At 42.2% G+C, this 26,782-nt stretch overlaps 1 protein-coding gene across 1 annotated transcript in view; it reads right to left on the minus strand.

Moving 5' to 3' along the window:
* EXT1 (exostosin glycosyltransferase 1) overlaps positions 1-26,782 on the minus strand; it is a 286,578-nt gene that overhangs the window by 220,543 nt on the left and 39,253 nt on the right. The window lies entirely within an intron of this gene.

Below are 26,782 nucleotides of genomic sequence, written 5' to 3' on the forward strand. Positions count from 1 at the left end.
AGAGTCTATATTATCCCCAAACATGCAATCACAGCACGAACAAAATAACGTGGAACGTGGCACTGCTTTGCTTGTGATGAAGGCTGTAATGTAACTCTGCCAGGAACCTCATTCACCATCCTTTTCCCCTTAACAATCAGCCTCTCATCCCGTGCTGTCCGTCTGTGAATGTCACCGTTGGGACTGGAAGCTCAGTCCCTCTCTCCCCATCCACCACACGTAATGCATATCTGAGTCCTTGTACCAAAAGCCATCCCTTCTTTCTATTTCTGCTGCTTCTGGCTTAGATATCCTTTTATTTTATTTTTTTTTAGCCAAGCCAGGTAAGAGAGAGCTGGTGGCTCACACTGACTGAGCTTTCACCCTGGGCCGGTCAGCTGTGTGCACTCCACAGGCAGAAACTAACTCTTGCCTCCCATCAAAGGACTGGAATATCCACTGTGTCAACGAGGGCAGGAGGACTGAGGGGGCAGCAGGTAAGTGATGGGGCAGGAATTCAAACCAAGGCGACAGAGGGACTTCCCTGGCGTCCAGTGGTTAGGACTCCATACTTCCAATGCAGGGGCACCAGTTCGAGCCCTGGTCAGGGAACTAAGATCACATGCCGCATGGCACGGCCAAAAAAAAAAAAAAAAACCCAAGGCAGCACGCTACAAAGGTCACTCCACTGCCCCCTGCCGCTGCCTCTTCTAAATTCCTTAATACTTTGTCCTCCTCCAAAGTGACTTTTAGAAAAATTAAACCTAGAATTACATTTATATACTTCCCTTCCAAAATTGAAAACTCCTGGAGGGTAGTGGTCTAGTTTTATTAATCTGTGGACCTCCTCACATACCCAGCCTGGTACCCAGCTGGAGCTAAATGCGGAACAAAGGGATACTCCCTCCTCTAGGAAGTCTAATGGGTGAATGAAAAAGAAAAGATCACTTAGAAAATCCATCAACAGAATACCCTCAAGAGGTCTTTGTGGTTTGTTTATACCCCAACATATATTCACCAGGACTTCCTGAAAATAATTTTGAGGAAACAAAAAACCATGAAAAATTAGCTGCCAGATTTGGAATGGTGAGTTTCCGTGGAGGAGGAAAAACTAAAGGAACAGGCACACAGAGCGACTAGATGTCCTAAGGAGAGTAATTCATTTCACTCCAAAATGGGCTAAAGCCACTGCTCTCAACCCTGGTTGCACACTAGAATCTCCTGGGGAAGTTTTGAAAGTTCTGAGAGCTGGGCCAGTCTCAGACCAAGCAAATCCAACTCTCTGGGGGTAGGCTCCGGTTATCTGTGGTTTTTAAAGCTCTCCAGGGGGGGTCCAATGTGCAGCTGAAGTAAAAACTGCTGGAGTGAAGGGAGTTTCACGGGAATCCTGGCTCCATAATTACAAATTATGTGACCTGGAACAAAACATTCCCCACCCATCCTTTTTCTTCAACCCCAAACAATCCCTTAACTAGCTACAGGACCTCAGCTCAGATTCCCCCCTTGTAAAATGAGGGTTGGTACTTAACCCTCGTACGGTTATTGTCGGCACTGAATGAGGATACATCAAACTTCTCAGAACAGTGCCCAGAACGTGGAAGGCATTTAATAAGTGTTAGCTATTTTAATCAGCAAAGGTATAAAGGGTTTACAACACAGTCGGCCCTCCATACCCTCGGGTTCTGCATCAGTGGATTCAACCAACTGAGGATCGAAAATATTTGAAAATTTAAAAATTCCAGAAAGTTCCAAAATGCAAACCTTGAATTTGCCATGCACCGGGCAACTATTTTCATAGCATTTACCTTGTATTTATAACTACTTACATAGTATTTATATTGTGTTCAGTATTTTAAGTAATCTAGAGATGATTTAAAGTATACAGGAGGACGTGCATAGGTTACATGCAAGCACGACACCACTTTATATAAAGGACTCAAGCATCCGCAGACTTTGATATGCAAAGGAGTCCCACAGATACTGAGGGATGACTGTACCTATCTCACAAGCTGAGGACTAACTACAAAGGATTTGATATTTTAAAAATGCTTAATAAATGGCATTCTCTTTTCCCATTCTTAATTCCACTCACAATTATCTCTGAATACCTGATCTAACTCAGGGGCCCTCAATATAGAGAAAACTAGCTCCCCAGCACTCACCTAGGGTTGCCAGATAAAAGACAGGGGCATATTCAATATGATCAAATATAATAAATACAGTATAATTAAAAAAATCATTCGCTGTTTATCTGAAATTCAAATTTACCTAGCTACACTCTATTTTCATTCATTAAATACTACATTCACCTGTTATTGAAATTCAGGCTAAAATTGAGGTGGGGAAGCAGAGTCTAGTCCATGGGGACACACACACACATGCAAAAAAAATCAGTACCTTGAACCTTTACTGCTTCGCTCCCTAGTAGCCAAAAGACACGTTACTACAATTTATGAGCAACAAGCCAGCTCCCCTACATCAGGCAAGTTAATGCATTGTTCAGATGAACAAAATGCAGGAGGAAACCATTCAAAGGCAAAGGACAGCCACAAGGGAGAAAGCTTTCCCAAACTGACCCCTCTGTTGTTTTTTCTTAATAATTTTTTATTTTTATTTTTTATTTTTTATCTTTTTTGGCTGCATTGGGTCTTTGTTGCTGCGCGCAGGCTTTCTCTAGTTGCAGCGAGTGGGGGCTACTCTTCATTGCGGTGCGCGGGCTCCTCATTGCGGTGGCTTCTCGTTGCGGAGCACAGGCTCTAGGAGCGCAGGCTTCAGTAGTTGTGGCACACAGGCTCAGTAGTTGTGGCACACAGGCTCAGTAGTTGTGGCACGCAGGCTCTAGAGCGCAGACTCAGTAGTTGTGGTGCACGGGCTTAGTTGCTCTGCGGCACGTGGGAGATTCCCGGACCAGGGCTCGAACCCGTGTCCCCTGCATTGGCCGGCAGATCCTTAACCACTGAGCCACCAGGGAAGCCTTGACCCCCTCTATTTTGCAGTCACTTGTCTTATCCATCAATCAAGTGAACTGCAGATCTGAAGAGAAACTCTAGCCTCCTGGTGGAACACGCTGCAACCATCCCACAGGGCAAAAGCTTAATTATAAATTATTTAGCCTGTAAATGATGCAATATCAAAACCCAAAGCCATGTTATGGACTTTGAGAGTTCTGTGGAATACAGACCTCTAATGTGTTACATGTTTTGTTTCATGTTTTATTTGTTTTAACCCTCCCTTTTAAAAAAGCTAAGTTTATTTTACTTTTTCAAAGCACGTTTCTTCTACGAGAAAAAAAAAACAGAAAAAACAGAGCCATCAGAAAACAACGTTCTTGAAACCCATTTCACAGGTATTTATTTTGAATTCCCAGAGCAAAGTCTCTGGGGAAATGTTAAGTTCTGAACTATGTCCACTATAATACTGGTGGATGCGGAAGAAACTAAAGATTAAAATACTACAGAAGAAGTTAAGAAGCGTTAAGCGCCAATGAGTCAGCTAGTTCTGTAAGAAATGAATTAAACCAGCCACTAGATTGCTCGTTGATGATCACAAACAGCGAAAGCTCTCCTGCAAAGGCATGGTTTCCAGTTCACTTGGCTAATCCCTTCTGAACAAGGATTCAAGGAATGAATATTATTTATCCAATGGCGAGCTGCACAAATTAATCACACCCAAGCACCACGCTGGCAGCCAAACACAATAATTTCAGACCGTCATCATAAGCCAGTAACAAGAACAAAAGCTCTGTTATCCACACTCCCCGAAAAATGGCAAGTATCAAAAGGTTTGAAATTATACCCCCTTAACCTCTTTACAGCCAACTAATTAGGATGGTGGGTCACATGAAAATAACTTTCAAAGAAGAGAAAGAGAGAAGTTATTTTTTTTAACAGTAAGAAAAGTAAAAGGTCAAATGGCCACATCATTCACCAGTCCGGACAAAATTCACATTAAAAGCCAAACTGTAATGCGCACATAGCATCAGCTTTATACCCAGTTTACTGAGGTGAGTTACCACCTATCCTAATAACCTAAATGAGTTTGATACAATCTGATTCAATTTTTTTTTCCTACAAACAGTAGTAAAACTAACTTTTCCCTGGACAACCAGCAAGATTCAGACAGCGACCCACGGGATCCAGAAGCCAGTGGTTGGCAAAGTTCTGACTTCACAAGGTGGCTGATAATACATTGTACAGAGACAGCACAGAGGGAAAGAAGGCCAGGAGGACAAGAAATGCCCCATTAATGATGCCCTGCATCCCTGGCACAGCTGACTTGAATGCTGCTCTTATGAGGCTGCCAACTTTGAAAGTAAAAGAAAAGGGGGAGAAAATATGTGTAACTTAAGCCAGAAAGAAGGGAGTTCTCTGTTTGCTGTGCTCGCTAAGGGACAGAGGAAGACACTGCCAGAGAACCTTCATCTTCACGTGGGGCACCTTTGTATTTCCTTTTGGCCCATGGAGATACAGTTTATAAGGCAGCCACGTCGGCTTAACATGAAGTGTGTTAACTGGAAAAAAACAGAGCTGGTAGGTGGAGGAGGCCACATGAGTGCGAAGGGGGCTCCCTGGCGTCCATAGGGGAGACACTGGGCTCCGGGCTCAGCATGTCACTGTCACGTGCGAAACTCCCCTCTGGAAATCGATGCTCTAAGTTCCCCTATAACAGTGCTTCACCTCAAGTTCCACCGACTGGAGGATGCCTGGCGTGCTTTCCTTTCATTCAAGGTCAAGACCAATTCTGTATACCTATTCACTTCAAGGTAAAATGCATTTCGCTGCCCTTAAGGGCTGAAGGCCACCAGTTTTGTGGAGGAAAGAAAGAAGCTGCTGAATAAAAGAAGGAGGAGGGTGAGAGTGAGAAATGCTGTTTCTAACTCTCCAGCTGCTGTCAGGCTTGGAAAAGGGTATTTGCGGCTACCGTTCTGTTAACAGGTGACTTGGGGTAAGAAAATGAGCTTGAAAAATTGGTAACACTGAAAGGGAAAGGCACAGGCACCAGACTGAGTATCTGCGAGGCATACATATATACACACAAAAATATTATATATATTATTATATGTAATATAGCTATATGTAGTTTCTATATATTATACATAATATTATATCTATTATACTAATAGATGTAGATATATAATATTATAAATCATTCCACTTCACCTATACATATACAGTATATTTACATGAAGTATTATATATGATATAGTTATATATATCACGTATGTATTATTTTATATAATATATATCATATATAATACATATATTATTTTATATACACACACACACACTTTACACTCATTATCTCATTTCATCTTCACCAAAACCCTCTGAAGTAGAACAATCTGTAATTTTATTGGGTTGGCCAAAAAGTTGGTTCGGGTTTTTCCATAAGATGTTACGGAAAATCCGAACCAACTTTTTGGCCAACCCAGTACCTTTGAGGAAAGCAAGGCATGGACTTCATCCTGCCTGCCTCTAAAGCTTGTGCTCTTTCTCTTACTGACGGTTCTCAGTTTTCAATCTGCCTCCACACCAGGGGCACGCACTCTTCCATGAAGAGACAGAGAGTAAACATTCTAGGCTGTGCTGACCGTGAAGTCTCTGTTGCAAGGACTCCTCTCTACCACTGTCAGGGGAGATCAGCCAGAGAAAACAAGTAAAGGAATGTGCACGCCTGGGTTCCAGTAAACCTTCATGTATGGACACCGCTATTGGAATTGCAGGTAACTTCCACATGTCACAAAACGTTTTTCTTCTCTTGATTATTTTAACCATTTAATAATGTGAAAGTCATTCTCAGGCCACAGGCCATAGTTTGCCAGCCGTGCTCTACAGCATTCATAGATAACATCTGGATTCATTTCGGAGAAGGTAAAGAGAAAGTGAGATTATACTGCCCTAAGAATTAGATGAGAGAATCGGGGGAAGATGTCCTGTGTTGTTTAATACTGTTGAAAACCTCATTCCCACTTCAAGACACGTCAAGTGTCTTCTCCACCACACCACACAGAGAGAATGTAAAAAAAACCCAGCCGTTGACACTGGCAGAGAAAGGATTATCCATACATGCAGATATAGTGATATTTAATTAAAAATGAACTCAGTTCATATACTAGCGTACAATTTCGAAATTCATCCTTTTTTTTTTTTTTTAATCTCTGAAGCATCCTATACATACAGTTTGCTTCCTGGGCACAATTGCCTCTCCATCGTTATTCTGGTGGGAAAAGAAGACTGAATAAAACCAGCTGAAAATCACAAAAGTAAGAGATGATTTGGTTGAGCAGGGAAAACAAAGTAGAGAGAAGCTCATGTGACTGGGCGGGAAACCAAAGGCGACCCTGGCCAGAGATTAGCAAGCTTTATTACACTATGTCTAACAACCTTCCAAGTTAGCAAGGGCAGGCTGATTTCCTAATTTTAGAGTGCGGAGTTAACTTACCAACTAATCAATGTATTGTCTCCCATGATTTTTCGCAAAAACACTGTTCTGCTGGCTAGTTGCTGCAGATAAACCTAGTCAGCTATAAACACTACACTAGCAGTATCAGTAAGATCAATCACGCGCTAAATTGCTCCTGAAAATATACTGTCTCCTCCGGCTTTATTTCTCCACGTGGCTGGCCTGCTGTTTTCTGCTATGCATTCCCAACATAAAGTGTAACCACGATTTGAAGTCAGACATGGCCTTGCCACCGGCCTTTGGAAAGGCGGTTACCATACCGCATGCTTCCTGAAAAGTAAATGCGTGCTAGCGGGTGGGAGCATTTCAAAGTGTCAGAAACAATTGTGAGGGGAATAGAGGAAATGAGACTTTGAAGCAAGGAGTCTTTGCGCTCTCAGTGTCTTTCTAGAACAAGGTCATATGTGAATCATGTCCACTAACCCTTGGCATCGTCCAACCTTTAACAATGGGAAAAGAGGGAAAAGAATCTAAAAAAGAGCAGATACACGTACATGTATAACTGATTCACTTTGCTGTACAGCAGAATCTAACACAACACTGTAAATCAACTAGACTTCAATAAAAAAAAATTTTTAATAAAAAATAAAGAAACAGTGAGAAAAGGATTTGCACGTGAACATGATCAAGGCTACTCCCCAGAACCCAGAGACTCAGGTACCACAGAATGTTAGCCAGTAGGGAATACGGTCAATTTTTATTCTTTGTCTATCAGATTGAAATGACTGGGAAAGACTGTCCAAGAAAAATCCTCAGGACATTCCCTCCTGATACTCGGATTCTGATTTTTTTAATTTTTGCACTTTTTACTTTTAATCAATAGGTCTGAACAACAAGACAGGGACAAAGATTTAGCTTTTATTTCAGTATCTGCTATTCAGATTTTTTCTTTTGGGGTTGCTTGTACTTCTACAGTTTTTCTCCTTCGATTCAGCCCTAACCCCAATAAACTCAACAAGCACGTCAAATGAACCTGAATTCTTGGGAGGATTTTGCATCCTTTTAAGACAACTGGGCTCACGTAAGCATTGTACTCACAGAATGCTATGTGTTAGGCCCCAGAACAAGCGTCAACTCTTTGAGGTTAAAAGAAAAAAATCTTTAAACCCCGTTTAACATTCACCTCTCCAAAGGAAGTACTGAGCCAAAAGATTCTCACTTTGTTTTGGAACGTTTTAAATGATGTCCCAAAGCAGTTTAGATTCATGAGATTAGGTGAGTAAAGAAAGTTAATAAGCAGAAGCAAATGTTATTAAATAGTCTCTATTTAGGACAGAGGAGGCCCATCTGTCTGTAGTGAAGGCTACACAAGAGCTTAAAAATAATCTGCCTTCCCCCGGGGGGACATTAGTCCAGGGCTAGGGTACCTCCTTTGTGTTTGGAATCTGAGGAATTTGGGAGAGAACCCTGGACTGCCGCAGTAGTGGGGGAGCCTTCTTTGAATGTGGGCTACAATGGGGCCAGCTGCCACTCATGACCTTGATAAGCCACTGCATCCGTCATTCTGCCAGGCTCTATGCTTCTCTCACGTCGCTGGGATGGCGGGGAGGAAGTTCTCATTTGTTGAAGCCTGACACATCCCTAATAGCACTTCCTAAGCAGCCTCTAACACAAGAGCTATAAAAGCAGCAGAAATCTCTGGCTGGGAAATGGTCCCAGGAGGCAATCTGGCCATCACACAGGGTCTCCACTGTCACTGAAAAGTTGGAATGGAGGCCCTTTCCGAGCCCTTTCATGATCTGCTTTTGTATCTGCAAAGGTCTTCCTTCAGTTCCAAGAAGAAGGAGATTTCCCTGAGGCCAAGGCCACGCCCAGAAGTTCCTTTCCAGGGCACAGCCACTCACGGCAAGGACAGCCATCATGCCCTAGACGTCATTTTCTGCTCTGCAGAAGGACACCTGGCTCTTACAAAATAACACAAGGATCTGTCCATGGGTTCGGGGAGGAAGAATCAGCGTGGAGACAAAGTACCGTTTTCCACATTTATCTTGCAATGTCTTCTTTTCAGACTAATTTCTTAACTGGTCTTTTCAAGAGATGGACACTTTAAAAATCAGCTCAAGACGGCTAGAGACAGGAAGACGTCATTGTCTTCCCATAGGTGGCTTTCACACTCCTTTGAAAAACAGAAGTGCTATGCTGTTTTCTTCAAGCAAATAATTCATGGTTTCAGTTACAACTTATTTATTCTCACAACCATCCGACTGGAAGGTACTATAATTGCCCCCATTTTACAGATAAGGGAACTGAGGCACAAATAGGATTGCCAAAGGCCATGCAGCTTGTAAGGGATGGAGCCAGGATCTGAATCCGTTCTGACTCCTGATCAATGCTCTGAACCACTCTACTTCTGCTAAACCAGCTACAACGGTTTATTCTATTATTGTACAAGTTCTAATCCTTCCTCCCTTCCAACATGAAAAAGAAAATATCATCTTCAATGAAGCCTGGTCTAACCACTAGCACAGTGGTCCTCAGTGGCCCCTGGGGATACTTGACAGCCTGGAGATATTTGTGATTGTCATGACTGGGTAGGGGCCGGAGTGCTACTGGCAGCTAGAGGGTAGGGACCGGGGGTGGGGCTGGTGGGGGTCTGCTGCTAAACAGCCTACAGTGTATAAGGCAGCTCCTACAACAAAGAACTGCCCAGACCAAAATGCCAATAATTGCAACAGTCAGATAAGAACCCTCGTGACACACATCTTTCTTCCCCCCATTCCTTTCCTTCACCATAGCCTTTAAGTCTGTATGCTATTTGCGCCCAAAACTATCTAGGAAAACATCTCTCTTAGCAAGCAGGCTTTTGTGCTCTTCCCACCCCAGCCCCCCAAAACTGATTCATCTAGGGCCATCTCTGCATTTTTTCTCCGCTCATTCCACTGGTCTAACTCCTGTACAGGCTTCAAAAGCTACTTCTTTTCCATCCAGCTCGTGGGATCTTAGTTCCCTGACCAGGGATCAAACTCGGGGCCCCCTGCAGTGTACGCACGGAGTCCTAACCACTGGACCACCAGGGAATCTCCATCAAAAGCTATTTCAGGGCTTCCCTGGTGGCGCAGTGGTTGAGAGTCCGCCTGCCGATGCAGGGGACGCGGGTTCGTGCCCCGGTCCGGGAAGATTCCACATGCCGCGGGGCGGCTGGGTCCGTGAGCCATGACCGCTGAGCCTGCGCGTCCGGAGCCTGTGCTCCGCAACGGGAGAGGCCACAACAGTGAGAGGCCCGCGTACCGCAAAAAAAAAAAAAAAAAAAAAAGCTATTTCAAGTGAAGTTTGCCTGAGAAGACAAGCCCACAGCAACTCTTTCCTTCCCCTAGATTCTGCACCTCCGGTTTCCACCAGCTCATAGGGTTGATAATAATGATCGCTGCCATTACACTCCCACCACGTGCCCCGGACTCTGAACAAACATTTGATATGTATTTCGATACATATAGGATAACCCTGAAATAAAGATACTGTTAACTCCGTTTTCTCCACAACTGAAACTGAAGCTAAGAGAAGTTAAGGAGTTCAAAGGCTTCATCCTAAAGAAGTAGAATGGGCTCTTCTACTGGAAGCACAAGCAGGCTTTCGTGCTCTTTCGAGCTCTTTTGTGCTCTTTCGAGCTCTTTCGAGCTCCTTCGGGCTCTTCTTTCTTCTACTTCGCCGTTCTCTTTACTTTCCCCTATTGCATGTATTTTTAACAGCTTTATGGAGGTGTAATGGACATACCATAAACTGCACATATTTAAATTGTACACTTTGGAAAGTTTGACATATATACCTGCTCATGAAATCACCTCCAAAATCAAGTTAATGATCTATCCATCACCCTCGAAAGTTTCTTCCCAACCCTCTCGTTACCATCACCCCCAGCCGCTCCCAGGCAACCGCTGATCTACTTTTTGTCATTGTAACTTAATTTGCATTTCCCAGCATTTTATATAAATGGCATCATATGGCACAGACACTCTTTTTTTCCTCTGGCTTCTTTTATTCAGCAGAATATTTTGAGATGCATCCATGTTAGTGTGTATCGATAATTCATTCTCTCCTATTGCCGGATATTACTCCCTTGTGTGGACATGCCACAGTCTTCCCATCCAAATGCTGAGGGGCATTGCGCTGTGACTAGTTTAGGGCTACTACAAATAAAGTTGCCACAAACATCTGTGTACAAGTTGCCATTCTCTTTTAAATTCATCTGCATCCAGAGAAAAACTTTGCCAGATCATAAAATCGTATTAAATTTTGAACCCTTTTTCTAGCATAAAGAAATGGAGATGAGAAACAAAACTGTGCTCTCTTACTGAGTGCATGTTGCAGAAATAGCTAGGAACTTGTTCTTCAGGTAGATGGCCGCTCTTGTCATTTGGACCCATCCCTTAGTAATAATTTAACCTTATTTCTCTTTCCTGATGTATAAAATTGAGATAAAAGGATTTCCTTCATAGGGCTGTTGTAAAGATTAAATGATGATGATAATTACATATAATCGTAACCCTGCACCCAATGTATGGTAAGTATTCGATAAATATGGGATAAGATTACTGTTAATATGAGTATCTATCGCAAAAAATGACTAAGCCAAGCCCCATCACACCTTCAAACAGGAATTCCTATTATTTCTGCCAAATTTCTCTAGCCTGATTTTACCTTAAGTGATCACTCTACCACTTCCAAGGCAGAAAGCAAACAAAAGACAACCTAACACAGTGCTTCTCAAACCTTTTATAAACCATGTCTCCTTTCGGGGAAAAAATACATATTTAATAAAACTCTCAGAAGAATTGACACTTTGTGCCTAAAAACACATCCAATGGAAGCCTTTTTCCAAGGTCTAGTAGGACAGAACGAGTGAGAACATGTTGCAACCTTCAAACTAGTAGCTCTCTGTGAGTCACCTGATTATTCACTCATCAGCGAGAAGGAAATGAATGGATTTAGCGAAACCCAACTAGCCCCTAGGAAGACTGTGATAAATGTGCCTTGCTACTTATTTACTTAGCCCGCCCCCCCTCCCCCGATTTACCCAGCCCCTACCATCCATCCCCTGTACCTGTACGTGTGCAGGCAAGTCTAAAAAAGGAGTGTTCGGAAGAGAGGCAGTTGGCCCCAGGTGAAGAAGAAACACGTTCTGTGATTTGAGCCTGGGTGTGCATCTGCCAGGAAGCCAGGAAGGGAGCCTGCTCTGGGCGGTCTGGCCCAGACAGACAGTAAGCTTCCCACAAAGAGAGGACAGGCACCTAATTCAACATCGATGTCATCCGAAAAAATATGGTAGGATAGGGCAGATTGTCAAGGAGCTCTACTAGAGAAGAGGGCCTGGACGGGAACGTTGTGTGAGTTTCCAACCTCAGCTGGGAACGTAGCGCCTGGTGGGCTTGGCAAGTGTAGCTGGAGAGCTCAGGAGGCCAACTCGGTCAGCCCGGAGGAGAACAGCTCCTTAGATAAAAAGTCAATTATGCCCTGTTACCAAACAGCCCTGGAGATGCGACTTAGTTTCCCCCAAACCGGCCCTGGGATTTGGAGCAAGAACATCCTCAAGGACACTCTTCTTTCTTTGTTTTTGTCTTTTTCTTTCTTTAATTTTTTTTTTTTTTTTTTTTTTTTTTTTTTTTAAGCCCTTTTTCTTTAATTTTTATTGGAGTATAGATGATTTACAATTTTGTGTTAGTTTCAGGTGTACAGCAAAATGAATCAGTTGTACATATACATATATCCACTCTTTTTTAGATTCTTTCCCCATATAGGTATTACAGCGTATTGAGTAGAGTTCCCTGTGCTCTACAGTAGGTCCTTATTAGTTATCCATTTTATATATAGTAGTGTACATACGTCAATCCTAAGCTTCCAATTTATCTGTTCCCCCACCTTACCCCCTGGTAACCATAAGTTTGTTTTCTACATCTGTAACTCTATTTCTGTCTTGTAGGATGCTCTTCTTTCTGATTACAGTGTGTAGAGGGCTACGGGAACCGCTTAATGCATATGCGGCAGACAGACTAGTCTCTTCTCCCAGTATATCTCCACCCCAAAGCCCTGCCTTCTCTAAACAACCTCTCCCCCGACACCATGCCTACGTTCCCAGTTCGTGCTCCCATCACAACATCTAAGGCCCCTCAGAGCATTTATCATAGCAATAAGTGTATATATTTATTTGTATAATATTTATTTGTATAATCATGTGATTACTGTCTGTTCCCCAGCTGCACTGTAAGCTTTGCTCACCACTAAACCTTTAGGACTCAGCTCAGTTCCTAAGGCATATAATAGATGCTCAATAAAAATGTGGTAAATTAATGAATGTACAGGCTGAATTCACAACTTCCGTTCTTTTTCTTTTTTTCTTTGGTACGCGGGCCTCTCACTGTTGTGGCCTCTCCCGTTGCGGAGCACAGGCTCCAGACGCGCAGGCTCAGCGGCCATGGCCCACGGGACCAGCCGCTCCACGGCATGTGGGATCCTCCCAGACTGGGGCACGAACCCGCGTCCCCTGCAACGGCAGGCGGACTCTCAACCACTGCACCACCAGGGAAGTCCCCACAACTTCCATTCTTTTGTTCTTCACCTAAGCCATGACAATTAGGTCATGGCTGAGTACCTAGGATGGCCCACTGAGTGGGCCCACACCCACTGAGTACCTAGGACGGCCAAGCACCCAGGTCAGTGCCCAGGACACAGAGGAGTTCACTACATCTCTGCTCTCTTGAAATAATCTAAAATGATCTGCCCCTGAGCATACCACTATCTCTACCCAGAATGTTCAGTGGCTTTGGGAGAATATTCCTTGAAGATAATCTCTCTCTCTACACTTCTACATCACATAACCCCCCCCACACACACATATACACACATACAGTCATCAACACGCTCCAGAAACATCCAACAACAGGAGGAAAGATAGAGTTTGGTCATTTTTGCCTCAAGCAAAACTGACAAAAAAGCATCTACCAAATTGGAAGTAGGTGATAAAGGAAGAGTCAAGCTGCAGTTATAGGAAATAAGGAGGGAAAACTTGTTGCTGTGCGCTAGGTAATTTCCAAATTAATGTCCTAAGGTTTGAAAGCAATTTATCTTATCTTGCTCAGCAGTCATCCTAACCACCAGTCGAGAAGTAGAAGTAGCCAACTTTGCAATAAGAAGCTGAAGTATCACCTAAAAGCAGCCCACACTTTGGCAAAAATCGCCAGCTTCAGCCATGAGCTTACACACATGCCTCCTTTGACTGCAAAGATGTGATTCTCCAACAACAACTCTGTAGTCAAAGTGCGGACAAATCAGGTAGCAGGAGTTCTCATTTCTCCTCGCATCTCCTCATATGGAGAGAAACCAATTATCTCACTGAATGGTTGAAAAGAGGCTGCCATCTATGACTTTTGAGTTTATTTTGTGTGAGAATTTCTAAAACTAAAATTTCTCCCTAAAGAGGATTATTATAGCTACCTGATACAGAATACTTTTAACAGAAGATGGTCAAAGACCCATAAAAGTTTCCATTGAAAAGTTTTTGATATATGTGTTTATAGCAGGATATAGATTAGATAAATATACTGCATATACATTCAGATAGATAAATATATAGATAAGTATATGGACATGGACCAATATGAATAGAAATAGATATTGATGGATGGATGAATGGATTGACTAACTGACTGACAGGCAGGTAGACAAAACTAAGAGGTAGGAAATTTATGTGTATTGGCCCAAGGCAAAAGTGAATTCAGCCTGCCTCAACCTAACCTCCAAAGTTTCTTTCTCCCCTCTGCTTCTCTGCATCATGGCCCCAAATACCCCTCTTTCCTCCAACCCACCAGACTAAAATTTTCCAGGAAGAAAGATCAGATAAAACAACCTTCATGTACACATAAGTGGCTCATAAAATGCTGGAAGGATCCTAAACAGAAACATACCTCCTTTGGCCTGGCCAAAGCGGGAATCCCTAAACCTGGTATTTCTGTCCCATGTTTCAGAGCCACAAGTCTTTTAAGGGCAGAGGAGAGAATTCAGCAGTTCTCAATAGCACAGTTCTAAGGATGTAGTCATTCTTAGTCATAGAGGATGATAGTACTGCGGTCAACTTGGTTGACTGGGAGCTCCAATTTGATAGAATACCCTTCCCCCTATGGTCCAGTTACAGCTGGCCGTATGAGGAGCTTGTGTGAGATTTGAAAAGTAGAAATGAAGTCCAGTCCATGACTCTCAGGAAGTCGATGGACAGATGGAAGGTGCCTGGTGGGGCCCGGCTTGTCCTTGCTTCTGCTCTCATACCCTTGTCTTCCCAGTTAATGGCCCTGCTGAGCAACAGTGGCCCCAGCCCACCACTAGGCACCTGACTGCAGACCACTGAGATGGCAACTACACGGACACAGAGGCAATGGCTTTTAGAGAACGCTCTTGGGCTTCCCTCTTATGATCCCTTTTTGAGACCAGGTAGAACTTTCTCTAAACCCTCTGACTACCCACCACAAGGCCTTCACTGCCCCCCAGTTCCTCTCGTATTTGAGAAAGGGCCAATTTCTATTAAAAAATTCCTTAATCCCCTAACACTTACCATGGTTCTGCTTCTTTGTCTGAAACTTGTTTGATAAATAGGATAATACAAAGAAGAGACCTCAGCCCACAGCCCCTGTGCCAACTACTGATCCACTTATGAAATCACATGCAATCTCATGCACCTGGGACACAGAGACCAAAAAACTATTCATTAAAAAACATGTTTCTACAGCCCCACACATATGACCCATCCAAACACTAGAACCACACTGAACCCCTGCAGATCTTCACAAAATAACATCATCATCCCCAATGGCTCTCTACCAGGCACCAACTGCCCCAAGACTGCTAAGTTTCTAATATTTTGCACCTCAACAACTCTTGAGTAATAACGCATAAGTGACCTCCTTCTTATGAGTTATGTTCCTACCCAAAAGATAAATCTTTCTCACGTTCCATTTAGTCAAGTACCAATAAGTCCATTTATCAACACGCCTTGAACCAGTGGTCACAAAGTGGGTTTCTGCAAGCTGATTCTGGCCCACAGGCGCGTTTGGTTGGGCCCTCTGACTTTTTCAAATGGTTGAATTAGTTCCAATTTTTGGAACTTGGGAGATTCCCCCTAAAATTCCACATTTCCAACCTCTCCTTGAAAGACCTGATGATCCTGTCCCCCTCCTGCCCCAGCCCCACTTTCCTGCAGGGCTGCCATCTCACCTCCCACCCTGCACTCCACTCACAGCACCTGCTAGGGCCTTGAGAACATTCCAGATTGCAGCCACCTACCTATATTCTTAAGAAGCCAGCACTCATGGGCCGCGGAGCTCAAAGAGGTAACCTTTATACGATGTTTGAGTTTTCTCAGTTGTTTCACCCTAGGATGTTTCTCAGTTGGTAACTTATGGTTTTGAGTAGTTGCTGCAGAAAGGGTCATGTACCTTTTGGGTTGCTGGAAAGGCCTACAGTTTCCAGGTCCTAGTATAGCATAGCCCTCATGTCAAAGGAGAGGTGATTAAGAGGTACATACCTTGAGCAATTAAGGGGCTGTATCAACATATCCAAGAACAAGATGTACCACCACCCAGCTCAGCTGTTCCAGGTGAAAATCACACCGTCAGAGCCTGTGAAGCACGTCTGCTATTCTTCACGGAGTAGAGCCACTTGAGGAAGATATATGCATATCTGCTTGTTATTATTAAAAATACTGCCTAGTATCATTTTCTCTTTCTTTACGTCATGAGAGGGTGAAAGGAAAAGCAGAAATGGCTACACAACAGATGTTCTAAAGTGAAAGTGATTTGCAGGCAAGATGCCTGAGCCTGAAAGGAGAAAGCAGTGGCACTGTAGACACACACAGAAACTCCACAAAAAGTCCGTTTCTGCAAACTGTGGCCGGTGAACTGGGGGTAATCTACCTCCCTCCTCGCTGCCCTGGCTGCCTCAGCTAAAATCAGTCATTATAAGAGCACCGTAGTGAGAATGAATTAAACCCTGCCTGCAAAGCACCTGTCAGAGGAGCTGGCACACACATTCAATAGAGGCTCGGATTACTGTTATTGTTTTATTATTATCAACAAAGACAACTCATGCCAAAATCAAAAGCACACTCAACCAAAGCAGGGGATTCCTTGGCAGCCACTCCAGTGAAACAGAGACATTTATAAATCAAGAATCTTTAAGCTGGGGGCTGTATGCGATGCGATTTGGAAATTGTTTGTGTTTGGTTTGGTTCGTGAGTAACCAGCAGATACATCTCCTAGAAAATGTGCTAATAAAACTATCCATCTGTGTAGAAGCATGGCGTGGCTCATTACACACCCAAACCCGTTTCATAACCCACGAGGTTCAATACCCCAAGCTTTCTACCCAAATGTTCAAACATAAAATAAGGTAAATTCTCCAGGACTGCCTCAACTCATTGTGGGGTGAGGGGTAGGATTGGCTAGGTCTCTGGGGTAGTGTGAAAAGCTAAGAGGGAGCAAGCTAAGTAAAATACTGATATGTTTATAGTTGATCAGCCGAATAACATTCCAAGGTTTAAAAGCACAGGCTGGTTTCTAGCAAAAAGTCCAATAAACTGAGTTGCTCATCTACATAGACGATTTGGAGATCAAATAATATTTCCATTCTGTCTCCCTCAAGATAAATTAGTAATAGCAAGGACATTATCCCCATTTTACAGGACAAAAATCTGATAAAATGCTGCGACTGGATTTTAAGATTTCAAAACTCCCAAGTGTTATTACCTTGATAATGAAAGAAAAAAAATTCCACAGGGAACAGAGAAGAAAAAATAACTTGTAATGGTAGAGCTTTATTAAAAAAAAAAAAATTTTTTTTTCATTTAAACAGCAACAAAAAACAATTCTCAGGTAGCATTCATTCATTCTTAGAGGTTAACTGAAGAGACGTCTACACACATTCACTGAATTTTTTCTAGCTTCCTGGTCATGATGGTCTCTACATCTCCACAATCCTTCCGTGGTTGACACAGAGTAAACTTGGAGTTGCTAAACTACTCCACTGAAGGTCATTCACTGACATGCTCGGTATTTAGGCAGAGGTCTAATGTGGGTCAAGCCGTGGCAGGCCTACAGTTCCAACATTAGCTGTATTTGCAGGAGGGAGGCGGACTTGTAGACACAAACTTCCAACACAGAGCGAGTCACGCTTTACAAAACGCTCCCTCAAGAGCTCAGGAAGCAGAGGAGGAACTGACCAGGTCAGCCTTACCTGGGGCATGATTTCAACCAAAGTGAGGGCATTTGACCTAAGTCTACACGAATCATCAGAATGTTACCAGCTGGTAGAAGGAGGCGATTTTTCAGGGCATTCAAAGCAGAAAGAATAGCATGTTACCAGCCCAGGGATGTAGACATTCATGAGTAAGAGAAGTAAAGGTGACCTCGGGGACTTCCCTGGTGACGCAGTGGTTGAGAGTCCGCCTGTCGATGCAGGGAACACGGGTTCGTGCCCCGGTCTGGGAAGATCCCACATGCCGTGGAGTGGCTGGGCCCGTGAGCCATGGCCGCTGAGCCTGCGCGTCCGGAGCCTGTGCTCCGTAACGGGAGAGGCCACAACAGTGAGAGGCTCGCGTACCGCAAAAAAAAAAAAAAAAAAAAAGATGACCTGGGAAGAATGGGGCCAATTTAGAAAGAACCATTCCTCAAAGTTTGATTTTTTTTTCCTACAGGAAAGGGCCAGGCACAGAAAGCTTTTAAATAAGAAGCTAGCCTAACTGGACCAGTGTTTTCAGGAAGGAAGTTACTATGTGTGGATTGAAGAAAGCAGGGAAACTGTATGCTAGACTGTTAAAAATAAGAATGTACAATTTATGTTGCTTACCATTTTTCTATTACTTACCCATCCCCTCCAGGCCTAACCACCCCATAGCTATTACTAGGTTATTATAAATTCATAAACTCAAAATAATACGGATGCCTAGCTTTCTGGAACATCAAGGGTGCACGCAAATCTAGAAAACAGAAGCAGAAAATGTTTCATCTCTATCTTAAAGGAAAAATTTTCTTTTGCTTTTTTTAATTTGAGTTACTTTTAAAACTTGCCATCACTGACAAGCACAGATTAGGTAGATTTTTTTTTTTTCTCTGAAACAGACTAAAGATGGTAGAGATTAAGCAACTGGCAGTTATAGTAAAAAAAAAAAAAAAAAAAAATCAAGTTCCCTTTTAAAACAAAGAAGTGCTTATCTGCTTAGTAACTATAGTGCTAATCAAGGCAATCACACATCATTCAAAATGATCACAAACCGGTATTTTCCACTGCAGTTCATGGAGGGGTTTTGTATGAAAGGTATACACCTCGACAAGGCTTGCAATGTTCAATGAAAGCAGCTACTTAGTTATTTTTCTACCTCTCACGAAAGTGGATGAGGCATTTTCCTAAGCTGAAGTGCTAATCACCCCATCACAGTCTGGACAGATTTGAAACATGGCAACTGCTATGACCACCAAGTTCACTACATTTGCTGATGTTCCCACCACAGGCAGATAGATGTTTTGCTCTTCTGGGTCTTGAAAACAAATTGCTTGACTTCTCTGTGGGAATATGGAGGAGGCTGTTAACCAAGACAGACTAAAAACCCTCTTACAGATAACCCTGCAGTATTTGCTACAAATTCTGGCCTTCAGTTTCCAACTGGCCTCCCCTGTGAGTCCACAAGCCCAATTCAGGAGACCGTTTTTGCTGCAGGTTTTACTTGAAGGATTTACTTCTCAGTTCTTACATTACTATTATTACATGGAGACAAACAGCATACCCTTAAAAAGACCGAGCTACACGCTTTTAAATATGATTTAAAATATGCCTGCAGACGGAGTCTTTGAAAAGACTCTCAATTCCCCAGGATTCCAGAGACTCTGTTAAGTGGACACAAGGAGCTAAATGGTAGCAACAAACAGACCAGAAAGACCAGGACCACCATGATTTCACAAAGTTGTGTCCGTTCTCTATTTCTTCTCCAGCTTCAAGTCAGAATATTTTTAAGAGTTTGAATTCCCAGTCTTCAACAAATGAATCTGAGAATCTGGTACGTGTTATAAAACTGCATACTGTGTTAAGGCATTCAGCAGGGGAAAAAAAAAGAACCTTGACATTTGAACTTACTCCTTGGGGATTTGCTTAAAAAACAAGGGTAGTTTTAAACACACATTTTGCAAACCAAGCACAGCCAAAGATAAGTTTTTAAAGAATTCGAGCATATTGGTGTATAGAGAAAATTAGGAAGATAACATTTGGTGGTTGGGCCTTTTTTAATACTTCTCTTGTCCCAATTCTTCCAACTGGACGGTGGAGCTGCAGAAAGGGGCTGAAGCCCTTGCTCTGTCACTAAAGATCCACCTGACCTTGGACATGGGACTGAAATCTCTCTAGGTCTCACCTGTCCCATTGGGAGAGAAGGAAAGCTCATGAGAAGGAGGTGAGAAGAAACTGGACTGAAAGATTCTAAAGACCACACTAGGTCTACATCTAGTTCTAATAAGGTTACTGTCCTGAACTGTCTTAAAAGTTTTTCTCCACCACACCCGTTTTGAAAATTAGATAATTTTATGGATGTGCTAATCACCTACTTGCAGATGGAGTTGAACTTTCTGAAAAAGTTTTAAAACTAAAACCTAATACCGTAGATGCTCTGCCATCTAATATTTGTTGGACAACTGTCTGCTCATAAATGATGAAGCCACGTGGGGAAATAGTAACTGCCACCTCTAAGTCTTTGGTAGTTTGTTTTGCGACACAGTCATCAGAATTCTCTCCCTCCGCGCGTGACCTTGAGAAATCTCCTCCTTCACTGACTCTGGGTTTAGCCAGGTGACTTGCTTGGACCCAAAGAATGGAGTGGAAATGACATCGTAAGACTCTCAAGCCTAAGCTGTGAGAAGCTTGCAGTTTCCACTCGTTGCGTTCTTGGGACATTGCTGCCACGTGGATGGACCAGTCTGAGGCTTTCCTCCTGGAGTCTGTATACTCCTACCAACACAATGTCTGGCTCACAGCAAGTGTTCATGAAACGGCAGTTCTGACTTAAGATGTAGCTTAGGCTAGATGGAAGAAGCAAGGAACAAAAAGAGAATGAAACAGGCCACACTAGCAGGATGGAAGGAAGGTCTGTGGTCCTTACTGGCTGTTCCCTGCCCAGTGAACTGGCCAGTGTGGACCCAGCACATCACTGAGTCTAGTTTTAAACTAAACTATGCCCATCACAGCTAAGGAAATCGGACCGAGACAAAGGGGTTTCATCTCAGACTAAAGCAGCAATCCGATCAATACTAATTGGAAATTATGGGCATTATCCTCCCCCAATTACTAAAATTGCAAAGCAACTATCCAGAGATCTTATCTCAGCAGGGATAAGGCCAGTTACATGCTGGATGGTTTTCAGAAATTGCACGTTAAATCAGAGACCTTATCCTGCCATGGGCTACTTCTGCTAAACTCTCTTTAGCTTGCTAACATTTGTGTTGATCACAATGTTATCATGAGCCCCATGCTGTAAGCATTGCAGGGCCGGATCAACCGAGTGACAACTAGGAAACGGAAGTAAATCATTTCTTTCCTCAGTGTGGAAGGTGAGCGTAAATCACCAGCTACAAGAAGCAGCCACCGAGACTTGTTTGCAGAGCGTTTTCTGTAACCATAACATGGCGACTATAACTTTCTGACTACCTGAGATGGCCCCCCCCATGTATTCCCATCTGTAGAAACACACTCTTATTTCATCTTTATAGAGACTTTCATGGAGCTATCAATTTCATTTTGTAGCTAAGCAAATAGGTTCAGCAAAGTTGCACGGGGCTGGACCCCAGGTCTGGCTGACTCCAAAGTCTGGGTTCTTAAACAACGCAGTCAGCCTCTTCCTGGCACCTTGAAAGAAAGCTCAAAAAGGGAGATGCACTTCTGAAATCGTACCTGTCTTAGAGAAAGATCATACTGGTTTTCATCCACATGTTATATAGTTTGGATAATGCAGTAACATTCAAGATAAACAGAAACTAGAAGTGATAAACTTGCATAACACCTGTATCTGAAAAAAAAACATTGCCTCTTTTATAGGTGGCAGAATGTGTTCCAAAAACATGTTATTCCTAGTGCATTTGCCTGAAAACCAACAGAAACTGCTTATAGAACAGTTTTTTAAATAACCTTGAATGGTAAATATTTTTGATATTCCATGGACAAGAAAGAGATTTGTCTCAAATTTCCTAGAAGAGTTGTTTGCATTATTACTATTACTATTATTGTTTTGCTGTTGTTATTTGTTCAGTCCAAACCAAAACTACAAGAAGACTTGCAGCTTCCACTCCTGCCCTCTTGGGACACTGCCACCATGTAAACAAGGCCAAGATAGCCTGCTGGGAAGGACTGCCCCACGGATGCCCCCCGCCAGCACTGTATTTCGCTCCTAGCAAGTATCCACTAAATGGCAGTTCTTACTCAGAGAAACACAGGTTGGAGTAGCTGGAAGAAGCAAACAGTGTGATGAAACGAGAGAATGAGAAAGGACACACGAGTGGGATGGAAGTAAGCCACGGAGATCTCCCCATGGGAGAGCTTGCCCGTGACTTGCCTTGGTCAGGATTTTGTAGCTGGGGTGAACTGCCCACGTGTAACACTTTACACAAAGTGAGGCAGCAACCCATCATCACTTTCAGCTTAAGGTTTCTTCAAACAGAACCAAAGGGCAGTCTCACACCTGTGACCACAGCATCAGTGCCTAACAGCTGCCTGCTAAAGTGATCTTCAGCCCAGTTCCCGTCTGTTCCTGTTTTGTTATTCTGATTCCATTTCCTCCTCTCTGGACTGGCTATCTCAGAACTCCTGCTGGAGGCCAATCTCGCAAATCTAGCACCCTTTCCCACTTGCAAATCAAAATTTTCCTGTGTAGCTGAAAAGGGAGTGAAAATTACACTTCGGCAAAGTCCAGGTGGTAGAGTGAGAATTTGGAAGGACTACAGATTGGGAGTTAGTGGAGACAGACAGGAAAAGAGGTATGGCAGAAATCAACTGGACACCAAGAAAGGACACCCTATGGCCAAGTTCACTGTCAGGAAAAAACTTCACAGAAGGGTTGAAAGATTCTTTGTAGCGATGTCACAGGCATTTCTGAAAGGGTTATTTTAATCTACCTCTCTGTACCATGCACAGGACTTGGAAATGATTCATGATTAAAACCCAGGATGAAAGTCTACCTCTGGCGATAATGTAATAATTCAATGATCTTTCCCTACAGGTTAGCTATGATCCAGGCCCACTACAAAGGTTTGTACTATATTAGCTAATGTAATTCTCACAAGAACCTTATGAACTAGATGATAGCCTTACATATCTGTTATACCCATGAGAATGAGGCTTTAAAGGAAAAATATGATCATTTACATATTGTCACTTTTGTCAAAAGTAGATGTATCTGATTGCTCCTCAAGTTTCAAGTAACCATACAAGCTTTGGATTGTTTTCAAATTTCAGTAAATTTGATTTATACAGAAACGTAACATTGAAGGTGCACTTTTATTCCAGGAATATTCTGAAATTTTTAATTTTATTTACTTGACTTTTTTCTGATAGTCCCAAGATTCGTAAAACACATCATAAATTTCTATATGTGTGCTTGTATGTGCCATAAATGAACACACGTATATGTACACATACACACACACCTAGAGTAAGCATTATGGTTATTTCAAAAAATATCTACTAAGATATTGGAAGTTCTCTCTCTCCTTCTTAGGATTTTTGTTTATGTAATCAATCCCCTCAAATCAATTAGTGCTTGGCATAAGGATATTTTAAAGCAAATGTAACTTTAAAATTACTTTTCTTTTAGAAATCTTAGAAAGTGAGATTAACTGGGGATTACCCAAGAGTTTGAAAAATCAAAACTGAAAATAACTGATTTAAGAAAAATTGAAACTGATCTCTGGAGAAAGCCATACTTTCGGGGAAAGATTCCATTTTTGGATTCCAGTATCAATACAGATATAAATAATCTCTTAAACTTCAGGACTTAAGTCCAGACGAACTCTTTTATGGCTGCTAAGTGCAAACTCATTGGAATCGTATTTTATCATGTACAAATAATATACTGGAAGCATAAGAATGGTACCTATCAATGCAGTTAAGTGGAGAAAAAGACACAAAGGCTGGAACTTTCTGGTAATCTCCCTTGACATAAATTAAACTGAAATTACTTACTGCAAATGGAGGCTAAGTGTAACTGTTCTCTCCAAACCAGCTAGAAAAGGGATCTCAAGAGGTCCAAGCGCTAAAAAGGGAAAAAAGACTTTACGTAAAATATCCAATCTAAATATAAAACCATATAAAATATTAAGCATGTGATTTGAATGTTCCTGAGGCTGTTTGAAAACCTCCATTTGCGATCTGACCCTTTCAGACTAAATGCTAATTTATTTGTTTTGAAGTAGCTTTTATAAACAAAACTGCCTCTCACATCAGTCATCTAAGTGGGTGTTGCAAACATACTTAAGGTGCGAAATTTAAATACATAAAAGTAGTGTCAATTAAAAGCTACTTCAGTCTGCCAAAGATCCCGTCACTCAATTCCTATAAATTGGTAGGTAGTGCATTTTGCAGTATCCGTCAGCATTTCCATCTTTAGGATGGAATAAATAATTGAAGAATAAGTAACTGTGCCAGCGCTTGGTCTCAGGGGCCATGTTTATAGATTGCCATCTGATGACAGTACCTTCCTTGAGACAATGTATTAATATGGGGTAAAATAATATAGTTCTTTGTGTGCGTTGACACACTGTGATGGTACAACGTCCTTTACTATCGTCTGGATTACAAGGCAGGAATTAATGATAAGGTGAGTTTTTACTGTTAAAATCTCCAAGACAAATCTCAAAGAGACAGCTTTGTTTGCTTGTGTTTTCCCAAGAAAAATAAGTCAGGTGGTGATGATTACCATCACAAATGGTGGAAGGTAAGGCTAAGAAAAGGACTGTTTTGATGAACAAATGATGAAAAAGGCTAAGAATAACTCCATTGGAAAATGACACGTCCTCTGCCTGCTACAGGAACGCTTCTGATTCCTGTCCTATTCTGTCCTTCCATCCATCCATTCCACAAATATTCCACAAAGGACTAACATTGTACTTGGGTACTGGGGGTTAAAAACTTAGCAAGACAGACATGTTCCTTTTCTCTACAATTCTAACAGGTCTCTTTGGGTGGAGCGTGTGATAATGATATTCTTATCATTGCTTTTAATAAACAACAGTTCCCATTCCTTGAGCATCTACTGAATAGAAGGTATTTAAATCCGGAAAACAATCCTGCCCCATTTTACAACTAAGAAGCTCTGACAGGTGAAGCAACTTGCCCAAGGTCCTACCTACACAGTTAACTAGGTAACTAATTAAAAATTCAGAGTCTCGGGCTTCCCTGGTGGCACAGTGGTTAAGAATAACTTAAAAAAAAAAAAAATATATATATATATATAAATTCAGGCCCTCGCCCAGAATGCAACCCCACCTGTCACCACCTACCCTCCTAACAAAAAGGAGGAAGGAATTAATCAGAGCTCACTTTGGGCAGGTATGAGCCTCCCCACCTTGGTTTCCTCAGCCATAAAATGAAGTCAAGAAGCATATCCACCTCAAAGGTGTGTGGTGGAGAGGATCAAATTAGTTGAGACCCGTTAAGTTCTTAGACCAATCTCCTGACATAACAGTAAGTACTTAGAACATGTTAACCGTTATCATTGCTTTGAGAAAGCAGAAAAGTTTCAATGGCAGTGAAGAGCCTCAGAATAGAGGAGAGAACCTTGCATGAAACAGTTCTAAAATTCGTTCAAGACATCAGAATTACATCCTGTAATTTTTTTCCCATTCCGTAACGCCTATAATCTGCTCTTCATAATTTAGCATTTATTCTATATTGCTTTATATTGTTACCTAATTGTCTGATCCAGCAAGACTCTCACTTACACCAAGGAAGAGACCCCTTTTGTTTCTCTCCCTCCTCCCTGGTCCCCCGTGACCAGACCCTCAGCACTTCTTGACATCACATTAATTATTATTTGCAGTGAAGAGTCTTAATTACAGAAAACAGAACGGGAAGAGATCAAAAGCATTGTGGAAATTGGTTTATTCTAGAGATGGATCTGGCTATACATGTTTTCTGTTCATCCAGCCTAATCATACCAACATCTGTTCACAAGCGTGTCAAGATTTTAGCAAGGCATTTGAAAAGATCTTTCCAGTCAGCCTCATAGCATGATAAAGGAACGGAGAGGAAAACACTTAATGGAACACTAACCCAAAGGGACCTACTAATGGGCCTACGTTAACTCAAGGCAAGAAGGGCTACAGAGATGAACTGAAGGGCTCTTACCTACCATTGCTCTGTCAACATCGCCATCAAAGACCTGAGTGGTATGTTGACTAAATTGGAGGGAAGCCTGAAGCTGAGAAAGAGGAAACTGATAGATTTCAGGGGCAGATTCCAAAATTATCTCATCAGATGGAATTTGGGGGCTTATCTATTTAGAAGGAATTTAATCTAGAAATGTATGTAGTTAAGTCCACCAAACAGGAAAGAAGAGGATATTAGTAGTCCTCGTAGAAATCTTTCAGAGATTTTAGTTGATTACAACTACACTATGAATTAGTGAGCTAAGGTTACCTGCAAGCTAACTGATTCAAATTTTAGGTTACCCGAAGAGAAAAGAAGCAATACTCCCATCAATGAAGCACAAGGTGGTAGGCGTTCATCAGAGATAGATAAGCACTTAAGATCCGAGATCTAGTAAAAATAATTCATTCAAGAGAGAGGGAGCCACTCATATCCAAGGCCTGTCATATGTTTTTCTAGCTTTTGTAGATGAATAAGCTCCCAGAAGATAAATCTTACTAGAGTTCCCATTCCGTTCCTCCATGCGCATTCGTGTGGTTTATGCGCTGAACTCATCAGGTAACAATTACCACGAGTCACCTCCTTGGAAGGCAAACAGAATGATTCTATAGGAGCCCAAGGGCAGACTAACACAGACTCCTAAAGCATTTGCTCGGTAACCTTCTCTAAACTGCAGCAAATTTTTCTCACTCTGTAAGGAACAACCCCTGGATATCCTAAAATAAATTTGACTTACACACAGGTCTGGTTCCACTATGAGATTTACAAAAAGTTTCACTGGGAAAACTAGAAGATAAATTAGCTATCACTCAGAACACTGTATTTGCTGTGATGTTACATCTTTTAATAGCGTCTGCAATTAAAAGTACGAGGAGGCACAGTGAGTTTTTACTGTTAGACACAGAGGAAGTGGGAGAGGTATGATGACCAGCGAAATAGTCTGCCCTCTGGACCAGGAAAAAGAGAT

This window comes from Neophocaena asiaeorientalis, unplaced genomic scaffold (genome assembly GCF_003031525.2).
Source record: "Neophocaena asiaeorientalis asiaeorientalis breed wild unplaced genomic scaffold, Neophocaena_asiaeorientalis_V1.1 scaffold177, whole genome shotgun sequence".
NCBI lineage: Eukaryota > Metazoa > Chordata > Mammalia > Artiodactyla > Phocoenidae > Neophocaena > Neophocaena asiaeorientalis.